Raw genomic sequence first — 17,842 nt, 5'->3', positions numbered from 1 at the left:
TCCAAGGGAACCCCAAGTCCTCTCCCAGAGACAGGCACATGCAAAGACCATGTTTCCTTCAGTACTCACCACATCAGATTCCCCTAGGTCATGACCAGAAATGGGGAATGCCCCCTCACCCAATCTCTGACACTATCTTGTATATACCCTAATATTATTGCCGGCTTGACTCTCCAGAGATCTAAGATCTCTCGATGGCCTTAGATAGGCACCTGTATTTGATAGACACCTGTATCCTTACTTCCCACTTTCATCCAGGCCCTCTGGCACCAAGTCCTCTCCACAAGCTATTTCCTCCATGAAAATCACCTCATGCAGAAACTGTGGGTTACCATTAGTACTAGTTCATCAGATAATCTCAGACTCTGAATCCTCCCAGTTCAGGCTCAGCTGGAACTACTCCTATGAAAAGCAGCAGTATAATGTAGATGGTTTAAATGATAAGACAACAGCCATATCAATAGCCAGTGCTTGCTTTTGTTTTGTTGCTAAGCAAACCAAAATACTTTGGGAAGTGTTCTTCCTCGATCACTGAAGATACTCTTTGATCTGCTGAGACCACAGCAAGGATATACAATTTAGTTTCAGGAGCTAAATGTTAAGATGGGCATTCATAAACTGGAGAGGGCCAGTGTAGGCAAGAAGGTTGCTGAGGTGTCTGGAAAGCATTTATATACAGACTGAAAGGAAGTGGAGAGGTTTAACTTAGAAAATGGAGGTCAGGGTAATGTCTTTAAATTGTAAATAGCTGGCATGTGGCTAGATAAATTCTCTTATGAGAATTTATAAATAATCTTTAATGCACAAAGATTAATGAGAGGAAATTATGGAGAGGCAGATCCTAAGACCACAAGTCCACTGGGGAGAAGTGAATGCCTTGGGAAGCAGAGTTCTATATCACTCATGTGTCTAAGAGGAGTAGTTTATATTAGAGCACTTTAGGAAAAATTACTGAATTAGGAGGGATTTAATCCATAGTCTAGTATCTTGAAAAGTAAAAGTTGGAATGTTAGAGATTATTGTCAAAGTTTAGGAGACTAAGGCCCAAAGTGCAGGTTTGACTTGCCCCAGTTCACACTAATTGCTGTCCAAGTTTCTAATCACTGTCCCAGTATACTTCGGGCTTCCCTGGTGGCTCAGATGGTAAGGAATCCACCTGCAATGCAGGAGACCTGGGATCAATCTCTGGGTTGGGAACATCCCCTGGAGAAGGACATGGCAACCCACTCCAGTATTCTTGCCTGGGAAACCCCAGGGACAGAGGAGCCTGGCGGGCTACAGTCCTTGGGGTCGCGAAGAGTCGGACACAACTGAGCAACTTTGACTTCAGTATGCTTCTTGTTACATGCCATTCTTCCCACTCTCCACTTCTTTAATGCTGTATCTCCCCCAAGGGGACCAGGTGAATGAATAGGAAAATGGAAAAAAGTCTGGTGGAACTTGGAGAATTTAAGTAAATTAACGCTGTCCAAGCTAAACGACTTATCCTAGGACTAGTCTTTCCCGCCAACCAGTTGAATCTACACATTGAATCGTTCACGCCTACAAACTGGTTTATCTTTTCAGAATATACTAACAGAGCTATTCTCCACTGACACTATGACTTTATTTGATAGCCTAATCAAATAAAGGGAACCTAATTGAGATTGAGAGGTGGGCAATTGACAGAGAAATCTGAAGTCTCATTTGTGAATGGGAGGTGATATTGAGAGAGCAAGAAAGTTTTCTAGGAAGCAGTAATCCATGAATCCAGGTCCTGGGGCAACTTCTTCTTATCTTGAGAAACAGAGTTTGGTGGTTTGTGCTCAGTGCAAGGAAGGAGAGCGATAAGACACAAGAGGGAGGCTAGAGATGTGGAGCTTTTTGAGTCGGGATAAGGATTTTGGATTTGATTCTAAGTGGACTTGGAAATAGTTAAAACCTTTAGGCAAGGGAATGAGCTGACTCAGTTTGTGTTTTAAGACGTGCCCTCTGGCTGTCATTAGAAAGACTGAATGAGTTGGAAGAAGAGAGGGCATGAGGTGTCCAGGTGATGGTGGTTGGGATGGTACAGTGACGTCAAGGCCAGTTTGAGTCTATGTTGGGATTAGAGAACGGAATGACTTTCTAATTAGTGTTAGTCGTATCTGGCCCAACTCCATTTGGGCTCTTCTTGTCCCACATAGCGAGTTTTGAAGAATCTGTAATTTGCTTTTCAGTAGTTGTCTCTGATCCTGTTGTCATGGTGTTTTTGTTTGTCTTTCTGTTTTTGCCACACTGTGTGGCTTGCAGGATATTAGTTCCCTCGCCAGGGATTGAACTTGGGCCACCACAGTGAAAGCATCAAGTCCTCACCACTGGACCGCCAGGGAATTCCCCCATTTTCATGTTTGATCAGTATCAGCATCAGCTCACTCAGAAGTCTCCTGTCCTGGTTCTTACTCCTCACCTCCACAGCGTGGGTCTTTCCCTGTCCCCTTCCTGTGGGGCAGGAAGGAGGAAGATGATGGGAACCTGTGAAGGAGAAAGGAAAGACTGTAGGGAGGGAGCCAAATGAAGGCTGGCGCCCAGAGGAGCTTTGCTGACCTCTTCCGGGTTTTGCCACAACTTTTACCTTTTGCTGCTGTTTGTGCTTGGAAACAGAGCTGCTGCGGGCAGGTCACTTTTCACATCCTGCCTCTCATGTCCCCACGTAGTAGAGACAATGCTGAGAAGGCTGTGTGAGCAGAAGTACTGCCTTTGAGGCTTGGCAGCCAAAGCGGCTACAATTGTAGCGATTCCTTTGGAAAATGAGATACCTTCCAACCTCTCCCCCTCCCAGGGGAAAAGTTTTGTTTTTTTTTTCACCGATGTCTGAAAATGTCTGAGGGAAGTGGGGAAGTGCTGCAGTGGGTGAGGATACAGCCGGGGATGGAGGGATGGACCGCAGGTGCCTGGGAACCTTCCCGGGAAGGGTTTAGAGTGGACCTCATACATGCTGGAGCCCTGGGCTTAACCTGAAGACTCCTGTGAGAAGTCAGGTGAATTTCCTAGAAAGGACAGTACACGAATGCATTGACCTTTTAACTGTAAACCTTAATTAAATTATGGAATGGGAAGGTGTTGAGCATTTTCTTAGTGACAGAGCTTCAGTTGGACCTTGTGTCGGGACTGCCTTGTTATTCACAACAAGCCCCTTTCCATCGTACCCCAGTTTATGCTGACAGAGCGGCTCTGGAGTGTTGGTGGGGTCCTGGGTAGCTTCAGGCTGGAGCCAATGGCCTGAAAGACTGAACAGGTGAGTCGTGGGTTGGAACTTTAAGCCCCCGCCCCCACAATCTTCAGGGCAGAGAGAGAGGAGTTAGAAATTGAGTTCAGTCACCAGTGACCCATGGTTTGATCAGTTGTGCCTATGTAGTGAAACCTCCGTGAAAACCTCTAAAGCCTGGGCTTGGAGACTTCCAGGAAAGTGCTGACTGACCCACTTCCAACAATTTAAGTTGATCCAGGTGACCCGATAGTTTTGTTAAACGTATTTTTGTTGACTAGGTTTTGCTGCCCAGCATCCTTCATCCATTTCCCCTTTCCTCTGATAACAGGATATTCATTTTCCTGGAGAATACATCCTCCTGCTGTTTCAGGCCATGGGAGGAGCTGACCCTCCCTATTCCCAGTAATAGGAGTAGTTCACAACCCATGGTGGCCGGTCAACAGAGTCCATCCTTTTAAATAATAATAATAATTGTTTCATAAATGGGCACATGAAACAAGTTTAGTAAACTTAATCCTTGGATTTTTGCTCAACATTGCAAAAGAAAATTCTCTTTTTTCGAGATTGCTAACCTGGATGAATGTAAACAAAGACTTTCCCATGGCCATCTCACCTCCATGAGGGTGGTGGTGCCTGAGAATGGAGTCCAGACAAGAGGCAACTGAAGGCTGTGTTGCAGCGGGGAGGGAGAATCTTTCTATTATAAGAGCCAATAAATTCTTATTTAGTGAGTTCAGGTTGGGTTTCTGTAACTTGGAACCAAATATATCCTTCTTAGCATTTTCAAATGCACCTTCCTTTTTAGTCTGAGATGGCTTGGGAGGAACATGGACAAAGCTCCTAAATCTATTGTCTGAAATTATTTAGGGTCAGGAGACTCAGTTTAAGTCCTGGTGCCACCCTTATTTACTAATAATGATCATGACAAGACATATAAACCCCCGAAAACCGTGGGTGAAAATGCCTCCCTGCCTGCCTCATGGGTTATGATTATACTAGAATGAGATGAAGGGCATGCATATACTATCTTAGCCATGTGAACATACTAAAAACATTAGTGTGGAAAAGAGGAGAAAAGCACTAATGATATTTGGTCTCTGCTTGTGCCAGACACAAGGCCAGGCATTTCACATATGTAATCATATTTCATCTTTCCAGCAACCCCACACCTAGTGTATTTCCTGGTTTGGAGAGGTTGTTAAGTATTTATTTCCTGTCGTAAGTGTGCTGCCAGCTTAGGAATCTGAGATAAATAACATCTCCATTTCTCAGATTTCTTCAACTGAGGAGGAAGAATGGTGGCTTGAATGGTATTTAACATTTCATCTAAGCTGAATTGTTTAAGACAGATTTTGGAACTTGGTTTGGAAAAAGAGTTCTATGATCACAAAAGTTTGGAACATGCTGAAATCAGAGGTAAACAGGCTCTTGTCCAAGGTCATGTAACAAATCTGTAGGTGATGGGATGTTCTACATCTGATAGGGGTCTGGGTCAACCAGGTGCATGCATTTGTCAAAACACAGTACCTGTTACCTTAGTATTTGTGCATTTCGTAGTATGTAAATTTTGTATCAGAAGTAAAGATCTGTAAAAAAAAATACTGAACTCTAATTAATAATATGCTTGCTGAAGTATTTAGGGGGTAGGGTATTGAGGCCTGTACATCACTTTAATGCACCCAAGTTAGCATGGAGTAATGGATGGATAGGTAGATGGATGGATGTGATCATGCAAGTATTGTAAAACGAGGGACCTCCCTGGTGGTCCAATGGCTAAGACTCAGAGCTGCCAATTCAGGGGGCCTGGGTTTGATGCCCAGTCAGGAAACTAGATCCCACATGCCACAACTAAAGACCTGCATGATCCCACATGCCACCACGAGGATCAAAGATCTTGCATGCCACAACTAAGAACCGGCGCAGCTAAACAAATAGGTTTGAAAAAAGAAAGTATAGTAAAACAATAATGATTGAATCCAGATAGGATTGTGCCAGCGTCACTGCAAAGTACTTTCAACTGTGCTGTACATTTGAGATTTTTTCATAATAAAACAATAGGAAAAAAATACCCCACAGCCAGGTTCAAATTCCAGACCTGAGCTTTCTTATCTCTCTAACCAGCCCACAGCTGCGGCTTCCCTCTGGGCCCCCAGGAGAAGGCCCACGGCCCACAGACCCAAGAGCTCAGTCTCTATAAGGCCCCTGAGCTGGAGCAGGCGCACTGTGTTTTGTGGTGATTCGCCTCCTAGGTAAAATGGTCTCACCTTTTTTCATAACCAGAGAAGCGTAATTCCCTCATGTCACTAAGAGCCAGAGTGCTCTTCAGTCGCAGTGAGGAGGCCCGTGTCGCCCCTCTGCCTCAGCTGTCGTCACCAGACGCTCTCTTGGCCGTGGCACCTCCTGTCCTTCAATGGGCACTCTGCCACGTCAGCCTCCCCCCGGGCCTGACTTTGGGGCCCAGCAAGCCCTAGACTCTTTGGAGCTTCTTCCTTTGCCTTCTGTCTTTCACTCTCATCTAAGATGAACCCAGAGCTATAAGCAAACGGTTTTTAGTTTTCAGGTGTTTATGATTTTAATTTGTTTAATAAATTAATCAGGCATATCAAATCTGCTCCTGCTGTGTCTGAAACTCTGATCTCAGTCCATTTTTGCACAGTAATAGTTCCTTTATTTGTGTATGTTTTTTTTCTTTCTTGTATATGCTTTTCTTAATACCAAGCAGCTTCTGCCTCTCTCCGTAGCTCATTTAAACTTTCCTAAGATAGACCGGTAAGTATCATGCCGTTTTCTCAGATGGAGAACCTGGGAGAGTGCAAGCTCACACTTATTGAGTTCCTGCTGGATGCACTCACTTGCTGCTTGTCGCCCTAAGCCCACAGCCTCCTTGTGAGGTGCTTACTGTTTTGGTGCCACTGTAACAAATGAAGAAACTGAGGCCCAGAGAATGTTTCTTGAGGCCCAACAACCAGATGACAACTGACCCCAGAAGTGCAGTCCCACAGAGCGACAGAGGAGGAGGGGACGCCAGTGGCTTCCTAGGCCAGCCACTACCTTTTCCACTTGAGGACCCTGAGGCCTCGGGAGTAGATGGGAGCTTTTTAGAAGAGAAGCTGGAATTAGAATTCAGGTCTAAATTTTCTGACTCAATTTAGAAAATGAGATGCTCCATATAGACTTAGACATATGGGCAAAGTTGGAGTGTTTCACACCCACAGGGTAGCTGTGTGCCACTCGAGGCTGGTGTTACTGTTATTAAATCTGCCGTGAGCTGAGGGCCGGGTTGTGTTGAAAGCTTAGCCACTCACAGTCTGCGAGACACTTGAGCGGCCCAGACATAATTGATGTTCCTTGTGTGACAATCCATGTGCTCAGAGACTCTGAAAGCAGGAGCAGAATCAGCACTTGTCATATAAACATTGACACGAGCAGTGAATGGAAAAATCATGGTACCAGCTCGGCACCTGGGCCTGCTCTTTCACAGCTTCTTGCTGTCACACCCTGACTCCACTTGGTTGGGCCTGAGGTTGAACAACTTGAGATCTCCCGAGTCATCCATGTGGGAACTGTTACAGCCAATTCACTCTTTCTCCCTGAGTGGTGGTTCCGAAACTCATCAGCACACGGGAACCATCTGGGAAGCTTCAAAATACATGGAGACCTGTGTCCCACCCCTGGAGACTGTGATTTAATTGGTCTGTGGTGTGGCCTGCACTTAGAAATTTTCAAAAGCTCCCTAATGATGCTAATGTGTAGACACATTTGGGAAGCCCTGCTCTAAGAGTAAAGTCCTGAGGGACCTCAACTTAATGTGTGGCTATTTATCAGACTCTCCACTGAGCAGGCCCTTTTGTCTGTTTTGCCTGCTGAGGCTGCCAAATAGCCCAGCTCCACAGTGCAGCTGTTTCTTCCCAATCAGGGCAAAATGACTTTGAATTCTTGACATGGGACTCAGATTTGGAGTGGTAATCCTTTGCCGTCTCATAAGCTCTTTGATGCTTTTAAGAAAAGTTAAAATATAATAATTATTCATATTTATAAAATATATTAATTATGATTTAATGTATTTAAGTATATAATGCTACATATAGTACCCTGATAGCTCAGTTGATAAAGAATCCACCTGCAGTGCAGGAGGCTGTGGTTTGATTCCTGGGTCAGGAAGATCCACTGGAGAAGGCTACCCACTCCAGTATTCTTGGGCTTCCCTTGTGGCTCAGCTGGTAAAGAATCCGCCTGCAATGCAGGAGACCTGGGTTCGATCCCTGGGTTGGGAAGAGCCCATTGAGAAGGGAAAGGCTACTTACTCTAGTATTCTGGCCTGGAGAATTCCATGGACTGTATAGTTCATGGGATAGCAAAGAGTCAGACACGACTGAGTGACTCTCACTTCACTTCACAGTAATATATATATATATATATATATATATATATATATATATATATATATATATGTTGAAGCTGAAACTCCAATACTTTGGCCACCTGATGTGAAGAGCTGACTCATTTGAAAAGACCCTGATGCTGGGAAAGATTGAGGGCAGGAGGAGAAGAGGACGACAGAGGATGAGATGGTTGGATGGCATCACTGACACAATGGACATGGGTTTGGGTGAACTCCGGGAGTTGGTGATGGACAGGGAGGCCTGGCGTGCTGTGGTTCATGGGGTCTCAAAGAGTCGGACATGACTGAGCAGCTGAAGTGAACTGAACTGATGTGTGTGTGTGTGTGTGTGTGTGTATTCTATACATTCTTTTCCATTCAACAGTTGACCTAAATGGAAAGGTTACTCTAAACTGTCATTAAAGGGTTTGAAAGTCCTCCAGTTGCTTTTTAAAAGAGGGAATAGGAAGTTGTATCATAGAGTTCTTATCCTTCTGAATATATCTTCTAGGTTGAAACTTTGTTTTCCTTCACTTATTTGAAGACACTGTCTTATTGATCCCTAACATTCATTGATCTCTAGCACTCACTGTAGCTGTTGAAAAATCCTAGTCCTCCTGATGCCTGTTTCCTTGTCAATGAGATTTTTTTTCCTCTTTGGGGGCCATTAATGATCGTCTACTTTCCCTCAGAACTCTGACATCTCAACTTATGTATTTTGATGTGGGTCTTATACCATTCATTTTCTTAGGTATGAAAGAGACACTTTCAATGTAGAGATTTTTGTTTTTACTGGTTAGAAATGTTTTTGCCATATTGCTTTGATATTTCCCACTTCTCAATTCTCTCTTTTCTCTTTTTTAAGAAATCATTTTGGTTGGGTGATTGATCTCTTGGGTTCATCCTCTACCGTAGTTATCTCTTCTTTCCTAATTTTTAGTGCTCTTTTTTTTAATGCCGGTTCTTAAAAGAACTCGCTTTTTCCTCAACTTTATTCTCCAACTTTTCTATTGAATGTTTTATTTTGATTAAATTTTTATTTCTAGAGGAAAAATTTATTTTTTGTTCTTTGATTTATCCTTTTACATAACCTCTATTTCTGGGTGTAAAGAGACAGTATCTTCACTTATTTCCCTATAATCCTAGATTTTTAAATGTTAAATCCCCTTCTGTTTGTTTCTTCTAGATATTTTTTCCCCTTATTCTCACATTGGTCTTTCCCTTTTGTGGTATAGGTTTCCCTCTATTGTCTGGGAGCCTTGGCACTCTGTTCATATTTAAGAGTGGGCCTCTATAGTGTTTGGGGGCCCTGTGTGAGTGGACAGGACTTACGAACCTTGTCGGGCCCATTTAGGGGTGTTTGAGCAGAGGGCTTCATAAGAGAGAGAGAGAGAGAAGGAGGGGACATAAAACTGGAAGCTTTTCTTTAGAGCCATTTAGTCGAGAAAGAATCTTCTGCTGTTCTTCATGTGTCTGTCAGCTTAGGGGGGTAGTTTTGGGAGAGAGAACTATGTAATTCAACCATTTCTCTTTCAGACTTCCATGGGCCTCCCCACTGCTGCCTCCATCTGTGTAACCCTGAATCTCAGTCTTTCCCATCAAGTTATACAGAAAATAACTCTAAATCACCAACAGGGAAAATTAGTAGCCTGACTATGTGTGGTGAGGGAAGGATATGATTACTCCATAAACAAACTTTCAACAACTATTTTTGGTCCCTCATGATGACTGAGTCCTTCAGTGTACCTTCCATCTCCAAAGCTGAGTGTCTCAGGTTTTCCACTGAGGTGACCTGACTCACTTACTGGTGGTCATTCCCCTCCAGGTGACAGACCACTGCTTCCTCTGCCATTATAAGTCACTTCAGTTCAGTTCAGTCGCTCAGTCGTGTCTGACTCTTTGCGACCCCATGAATCGCAGCACGCCAGGCCTCCTGACAATCGCCAACTCCCAGAGTTCACTGAGACTCACACCCATCAAGTCAGTGATGCCATCCTGCCATCTCATCCTCTGTCATACCCTTCTCCTCCTGCCCCCAATCCCTCCCAGCATCGGAGTCTTTTCCAATGAGTCAACTCTTTGCATGAGGTGGCCAAAGTACTGGAGTTTCAGCTTCAGCATCATTCCCTCCAAAGAAATCCCAGGGCTGATCTCCTTCAGAATGGACTGGTTGGATCTCCTTGCAGTCCAAGGGACTCTCAAGAGTCTTCTCCAACACCACAGTTCAAAAGCATCAATTCTTTGGCGCTCAGCTTTCTTCAGAGTCCAACTCTCACATCCATACATGACCACTGGAAAAACCATAGCCTTGACTAGATGGACCTTTGTTGGCAAAGTAATGTCTCTGCTTTTGAATATGCTATCTAGGTTGGTCATAACTTTCCTTCTTAGGAGTAAGCGTCTTTTAATTTCATGGCTGCAGTCACCATCTGCAGTGATTTTGGAGCCCAAAAAAATAAAGTCTGACACTGTTTCCCCATCTATTTCCCATGAAGTGATGGGACTGGATGCCATGATCTTCGTTTTCTGAATGTTGAGCTTTAAGCCAACTTTTTCACTCTCCTCTTTCACTTTCATCAAGAGGCTTTTTAGTTCCTCTTCACTTTCTGCCATAAGGGTGGTGTCATCTGCACATCTGAGGTTATTGATATTTCTCCCTGCAATCTTGATTCCAGCTTGTGGTTTTTCCAGTCCAGCGTTTCTCATGATGTACTCTGCATATAAGTTAAATAAGCAGGGTGACAATATACAGCCTTGACGTACTCCCTTTCCTATTTGGACCCAGTCTGTTGTTCCATGTCCAGTTCTAACTGTTGCTTCCTGACCTGCATACAGATTTCTCAAGAGGCAGGTCAGGTGATCTGGTATTCCCATCTCTTTCAGAATTTTCCACAGTTTATTGTGGTCCACACAGTCAAAGGCTTTGGCATAGGCAATAAAGCAGAAATAGATGTTTTTCTGGAACTCTCTTGCTTTTTCCATGATCCAGCAGATGTTGGCAATTTGATCTCTGGTTCCTCTGCCTTTTCTAAAACCAGCTTGAACATCAGGAAGTTCACGGTTCACATATTGTTCAAGCCTGGCTTGGAGAATTTTGAGCATTACTTCTCTAGCGTGTGAGATGAGTGCAATTGTGTGGTAGTTTGAGCATTCTTTGGCATTGCCTTTCTTTGGGATTGGAATGAAAACTGACCTTTTCCAGTCCTGTAGCCACTGCTGAATTTTCCAAATTCGCTGGTGTATTGAGTGCAACACTTTCATAGCATCATCTTTCAGGATTTAAAATAGTTCAACTGGAATTCCATCACCTGCACTAGCTTTGTTCATAGTGATGCTTTCTAAGTCCCACTTGACCTCACATTCCAGGATGTCTGGCTCTAGGTCAGTGATCACATCATCAGAAGAACTATAATCCCACAGTCTCCAGGATGAAAACCAAAATCACAGAAAGTTAACTAAAATGATCATGTGGATCACAGCCTTGTGTAACTCAGTGAAATTGTGAGCCATGCCATGCAGGACCACCCAAGATGGATAGGTCATGGTGGAGAGTTCTGACAAAATGAGGTTTACTGGAGGAGGGAATTCCAAACCAATTCTGCATTCTTGCCTTGAGAACCTCATGAACAGTATGAAAAAGCAAAAATATATGACACTCAAAGATGAAGCCCCCCAGGTTAGTCAGTTCAGTCGCTCAGTTGTGTCTGACTCTTTGTGATCCCATGGACTGCAGTACGCCAGGCCTTCCTGTCCATCACTAACTCCTAGAGCTTGCTCAAACTCATGTCCATTGAGTCGGGGATGCCATCCAACCATCTCATCCTCTGTCATCCCTTCTCCTCCTGCCTTCAATCTTTCCCAGCATCAGGGTTTTTTCCAGTGAATCAGTTAGTAGTTGTCCAATATGCTACTGGGGAAGAGTGGAGAAATATCTCCAGAAAGAATGATGTGACTAGTGGTGAAGGTATAGCCCGATACTGTAAAGAAAAAAATTGCATAGGAACCTGGAATGTTAGGTCCATGAATCGAGGTAAATTGGACATGGTCAGGCAGAAGGTGGCAAAAGTGAATATTGACATTTTAGGAATCAGTGAACTAAAATAGATGGAATGGGTGAATTTAATTCAGATGACTGATATATTTACTGCTGTGGACAAGAAGCCCTTAGAAGAAATGGAATAGCCCTCATAGTCAACAAAAGGGTCTGAAATGCAGTACTTGGGTGCAATCTCAAGAACGACAGAATGATCTCTGTTCATTTCTGAGTAAACCATTCAACATCACAGTAATCGAAGTCTATGCCCCAACCACTAGTGCTGAAGAAGCTGAATTTGAATAGTTTTATGAAGACCTGCAAGACCTTGTAGAACTAACACCAAAAAAAAAAAAAAAAAAAGATGTCCTTTTCATCGTAGAAGATTGAAATGCAAAAGTAGAAAATCAAGAGATACTTGGAGTAACAGACAAGTTTGGCTTTGAAGTATAAAATGAAGCTGAGCAAAAGCTAACAGAGCTTTACCAAGAGAAAGATCTGGTCATAGTAAGTACCCTCTTTCAACAACTCAAGAGACAACTCTACACATGGACATCACCAGATGGTCAATACTGAAATCAGATTGATTATACTCTTTGCACCCAGAGATGGAGAAGCTCTATACAGTCAGCAAAAACAAGACCTTGAGCTGACTGTGGCTCAGATCATGAACTCCTTATTGCAAAATTCAGGCTTAAATTGAAGAAAATAGGGAAAACCACTAGTCCACTCAGATATGACCTAAATTAAATCCCTTACGATTATACAGTGCAGGTGACGAATAGGTTCAAGGGATTAGATCTGATAGACCGAGGGCCTGAAGAACTTTGGATGGAGGTTCATGACGTGTACAGTAGGTGGTGACCAAAACCAGCCCCAAGAAAAAGAAATGCAAGAAGGTACAGTGGCTGTCTGAGGAGGCCTTACAAACAGCTGAGAAAAGAAGAGGCGTGAAAAACAAAGGAGAAACGGAAAGATATACCCAACTGAAAGTAGGGTTCCTGAGAACAACAAGGAGAGATAAGAAAAGCCTTCTTAAGTGAACAATGCAAAGAAATAGAGGAAAAACAATAGAATAGGAAAGAGTAGAGATCTCTTCAAGAAAATTGGAGATACCAAGGGAACATTTCATGCAAAGATGGGCTCAATAAAGGACAGAAATGGTATGGACCTAATAGAAGCAGAAGATATTAAGAAGAGGTGGCAAGAATACACAGAAGAATTATACCAAAAAGGTCTTAAAGACCCAGATAACCACATTGGTGTAGTCACTCACCTAGAGCCAGACATCCTGGAGTGTAAAGTCAAATGGCCTTAGGAAGCATCACTACCAGCAAAGCTAGTGGAGGTGATGAAGTTCCAGCTGAGCTGTATCAAACCCTTAAAAAGATGCTGTTAAAGTGCTGCGCTCAGTATGCCAGCACATTTGGAAAACTCAGCAGTGTCCACAGAACTGGAAAAGGTCAGTTTTCATTCCAGTTCCAAAGAAAGACAATGCAAAAGAATGGTCAAAGTACTGTAGAATTGTGTTCATTTCACATGTTAACAAGGTAATGCTCAAAATCCTTCAAGCTAGCCTCCAGTAGTATATGAACCGAGAACTTCCAGATAAACATCTGGAAGCCGGATTTGCAAAGGCAGAGGAACCAGAGATCAAATTGGCAACATCCATTGGTTCATAGAAAAAGCAATGGAATTAAAAAAAACACACATTAAAAATAACATCTACTTCTGCTTCATTGATTACACTAAAGCTTTTGACTGTGTGGATCACAACAAACTGTGGAAAATTCTTCAAGAAATGGGAACACAAGACCACCTCACCTGCTTCCTGAAAAGCCTGTATGCAGGACAAGAAGCAACAGTTAGAACTGGACAATGAAACAGACTGGTTCCAAATTGGGAAAGGAATACATCAAGACTGTCTATTGTCACCCTGCTTGTTTAACTTATATGTAGAGTACGTATGTGAAATGCCAGACTGGATGAAGTACAAGCTGGAATCAAGATCGCCAGGAGAAATATTAATAGCCTCAGATAAGCAGATGATACCACTCTAATGGCAGAAAGTGAAGAGGAACTAAAGAGCCTCTTGATGAAGGTGAAAGAGGAGAGTGAGAAAGCTTACTTGAAACTTGACATTCAAAAAACTGAGATCATGGCATCCGGTCCCATCACTTCATGGCAAATAGAGGGGGAAAAAGTAAACAGTGACAGATTTTGTTTTCTTGGGCTCCAAAACCACTGCAGATGGTGACTGCCACCATGAAATTAAATATGCTCGCTCCTTGGAAGAAAAGCTATGACAAACCTAGACAGTGTGTTAAAACACAGAGACAGCACTTTACTGACAAAGGTCTGTATATTCAAACTATGGTTTTTCCAGTAGTCATGTATAGATATGAGTGTTGGACCATAAAGAAGGCTTTGTTGCTTCTTTATCAATGAAGAATTGATGCTTTTGAGCTGTGGTGCTGGAGAAGACTCTTGAGAGTCCCTTGGACTGCAAGGAGATCCAACCAGTCAATCCTAAAGGAAATCAGTCCTGAATATTCATTGGAAGGACTGATACTGAAGCTGAAGCTCCAATACTTTGGCCACCTGATGCAAAGAGCTGACTTACTAGAAAAGACCCTGATGCTGGGAAAGATTGAGGGAAAGAGGAGAAGGGGAAAGAGGATGAAATGATTGGATAGCATCATTGACTCAATGGACATGAGTTTGAACAAGCTCTGGGAGACGGTGAAAGACAGGGAAGCCTGGCGTACTGCAGTCCATGAGGTCGCAAATAGCTGGACACAACTTAGTGACTGAACAACACCAAACTTCTCTGTCTGGTTCCGTCTTCCAAAATTTCATTAAATTCTCTTGTCTGTTTGTCCTGTTTATTCTCTTTGTCTTTTGTAGGTTTCTACTTTTTTGTTGTTGAAGTTCCTTTATTATCAGTCAATGGCATCCCAAGCAAAAATGGTGATAGAAATCTTTATTCTTAAGACATATCCCAAGTAACTGTAGAAGACTTGTCTCTTAAAAAGAATTCTCTTGGGGCTTTTACTAAAATTGCTTTGCATTTATTGGTTAATTTGAGAATTGTCAATTCTATGTTACTGTGTCTTCTCGTTCAGGAATAGGGTAAATCTTTCCATTTATTTTGATCATTTTGACTTTCTGCAAGTTTTTGCAGTGTTCTTCATGTTAGTTTTATTACTAAAATATTCCTCTGCTGAAGAGCACAGCACAGTGACAGAAAGGAAGAGTATGAAGGCTGACCCAAAAAACTGACCCAAAACATCGTGCATGCAAAAGGACAAAAAGAAAAAAAATAGGTGAGAAGAGTGAAGAAACTTGGGAAACTGAGCTAGCAGTTCCCACAGCCTTCTAGTAAGAGTTTTACAAGGAAAGAACAAAGAGGATAGAGGGAAGAAGCCATCAAAGAAATGAAAGAATGAATATTCCTTAAGTTGCAGAATGAGGCACGCACACAGACACCCTACTCCTGTGAACAACATTTCAGAAAGATAATGAGGAAATTCGAAAGGGTTCAAGAGAGTGAAGATAAGTTCCATTAATTTTCCCCCCAAAGACTTTCTCCACTCATCACAGACAGATGAGAATCACTGACAATAGAGCTGGCAAATAAAAACTGCAAATATTTGTGTCTTGGGAGCAAGCATCCTCTGTCAGCAGCACCAGGAGGCACGTGAACATCTCAGTCATCTGTCACTGTCCTCATGGTGAGACCACTGTTAGCAGCAGATAGCGCTGGACCCATCTGTCATCCAGGCAGCTGCAATGACTTCATACTCCCAGTCTTTCATCACATGTGCTCCACTTGGAGGATCATCTTTCCCCCTCATTCTTCCAACATCTCTCTGGAACAGAGTGAGGCTTGAACCCTTAGAGTTGAAATCTACCCATCATCAGAATGGTGAAGGAAGATACTTCACTTACTTCCTGACACTGGGAACTGGTTTCGTGGAAGATAATTTTTCCACCTCCACGGACCAGGGAGTGGAGGGGTTGGTTTGGGGATGATTCAAGAGCATTACATTTATTGTGCACTTTATGTCTACTATTATTTCACCAGCTCCACCTCAGATCATCAGGCATCAGAGCCCGGAGGACCTCTGCTCTATGTGAAGGAAAAGCCCAGAGCAAGACCCGAGGTTGCTCAGTTCGCAATCCTATATTTCCTCACCTTTCCTTCTGAGATCCAAGAAGAAAAGATGTTAATTTAGAGAACCTTTGGAGAGGTTTAAGTGCTCTTCCAGATATGTCACTAACAATAGATGTGATATATTTATATGCAAATGTAATGTATATATGTAAATGTGTTCTAAATGGCAGCCTGAGAGGTGTAGGTGGACAGTCTCACTTGTCATGAGGGTTATGGAGAAGGCAAATTTTTATGCTGATTATGAGATACCTAATCTGTTCTAGCAGAAATTTTTGAAACGCTTTTCCTTTTTTTAAAAAAATATTTATTTGGCCACACTGGGGCTTACTTGCAGTACATGGAATCTTTCGTTGTCAGCTTCTCTGCAGCTGTGGCTCACGGGCTCCAGAGCACACAGGCTCAGTAGTTGTGGTGCCTGGGCTTAGTTGCTTTATGGCATGTGGGATCTAAGTTCCCCAATCAGGGATCAAACCTGCGTCCCTTGCATTGAAAGGTGGATTCTTCATCACTGGACCACCACTGAAGTCCTGGAAACCCTTTCCCTTTGCCTTCTTCAGATGCCCCTGATTACTTCCCAGCTGCATATCTGGGACTCCATGAAGCGTAAGCATCAGATCCATTAGGCTGAGAACCTAAACTAGCCTGAGGACATGAACCTCTGTTTGAGACACAGTCCACTTGGTGTTCACTTGCTCAGTATAATGTGAGCTTAATGCCTTTAAGAAGAGAAAGATGAACTTGGCCCCATTCTAAGAACTTAACATATACTAACTTACTTGGTTCACAATAGCCCTGTATTATCCATGTCATAGAAAACTGAGACTCAGACTATTTAAAAAACTTATTAAAAGTCACAAAGCTAGGGACTAGCAGAGCTGGGGTTTGATCCCAGGAAATGTGTCCCCTGAGTCTAGGCTCCTAACCACATTGTTATCCTAGCTCTAAAATTAGATTTGATTAACTAGCTCAGAGTCAAGAAAATCTCCCAGCCTTGACAGCATCTAGCAGGGTGCTGACATTCCTTGATTCTTTGATGATTTAAATACAAGCTAACTCTGAGGCTCCATCACTTCTGTACCCCAAACTCCAGCCTACTAGACCTCCTGGATACCTGAGTAGCAAGCTAATGGCATGTTGAACTGTATGAAATTGTCAGTATTTGGTCATTTTTGATCTATACAAATGGCAGTTGCTTATGATTCAACCTAATGTTACTGAGCTCCCACCTCCATGCGAGACTTGTTTCTAGGAGTTCTCCATTTGTTATCTGTTTTAATCTTCACTATAGTACTTCATAGTGTTTCTTTCTTTTTTTTTTTTCAGTTCAGTTCAGTTGATCAGTCATGTCCGACTCTTTGCGACCCCATGAACCGCAGCACGCTGGGCCTCCTTGTCTATCACCAACTCCCGAAGCTTGCTCAAACGCATGTCCATAGAGCTGGTGATGCCATCCAACCATCTCATCCTCTGTCGTCCCCTTCTCCCGCCTTCAATCTTTCCCAGCATCAGGGCCTTGTCCAATGAGTCAGCTCTTTGCATCAGGTGGTCAAAGTATTGGAGTTTCAGCTTCAGCATCAGTCCTTCCAATGAATATTCAGGACTGATTTCCTTTAGGAAGGACTGGTTGGATCTCCTTGCAGTCCAAGGCACTGTTATTCTGTTTTTCAACTGGAGAAACAGGTGTCAGGAGGTTAAGTACTTGCTGCAAGCAGGCTTCTCTCTAGTTGCAGTGTGAGGGCTTCTCATTGAGGTGGCTTCTTTTGTGTAGCATGGGGGCTAGGGTGTGTGGGCTTCAGTAGTTGTGGTTCATGGGCTCAGGAGTTGTGGCACATGGGCTTAACAGCTTGTGGGATCTTCCCAGACCAAGGATCAAACCCGTGTCTCCTGCATTGGCAGGCAGACTCTTATCCACTTAGCCACCAGGGAAGCCCCTTTAATGTTTTTAACCTTTATGTTTCATATTAGGAAACAGGTTCAGACTAACTAGCTGAAGATCACGCAGTAATTTTAAGTGGGTCTGTT

This window comes from Bubalus kerabau, chromosome 10 (assembly GCF_029407905.1).
Source record: "Bubalus kerabau isolate K-KA32 ecotype Philippines breed swamp buffalo chromosome 10, PCC_UOA_SB_1v2, whole genome shotgun sequence".
NCBI lineage: Eukaryota > Metazoa > Chordata > Mammalia > Artiodactyla > Bovidae > Bubalus > Bubalus kerabau.
Note: the sequence above shows the minus strand (reverse complement) of the source record.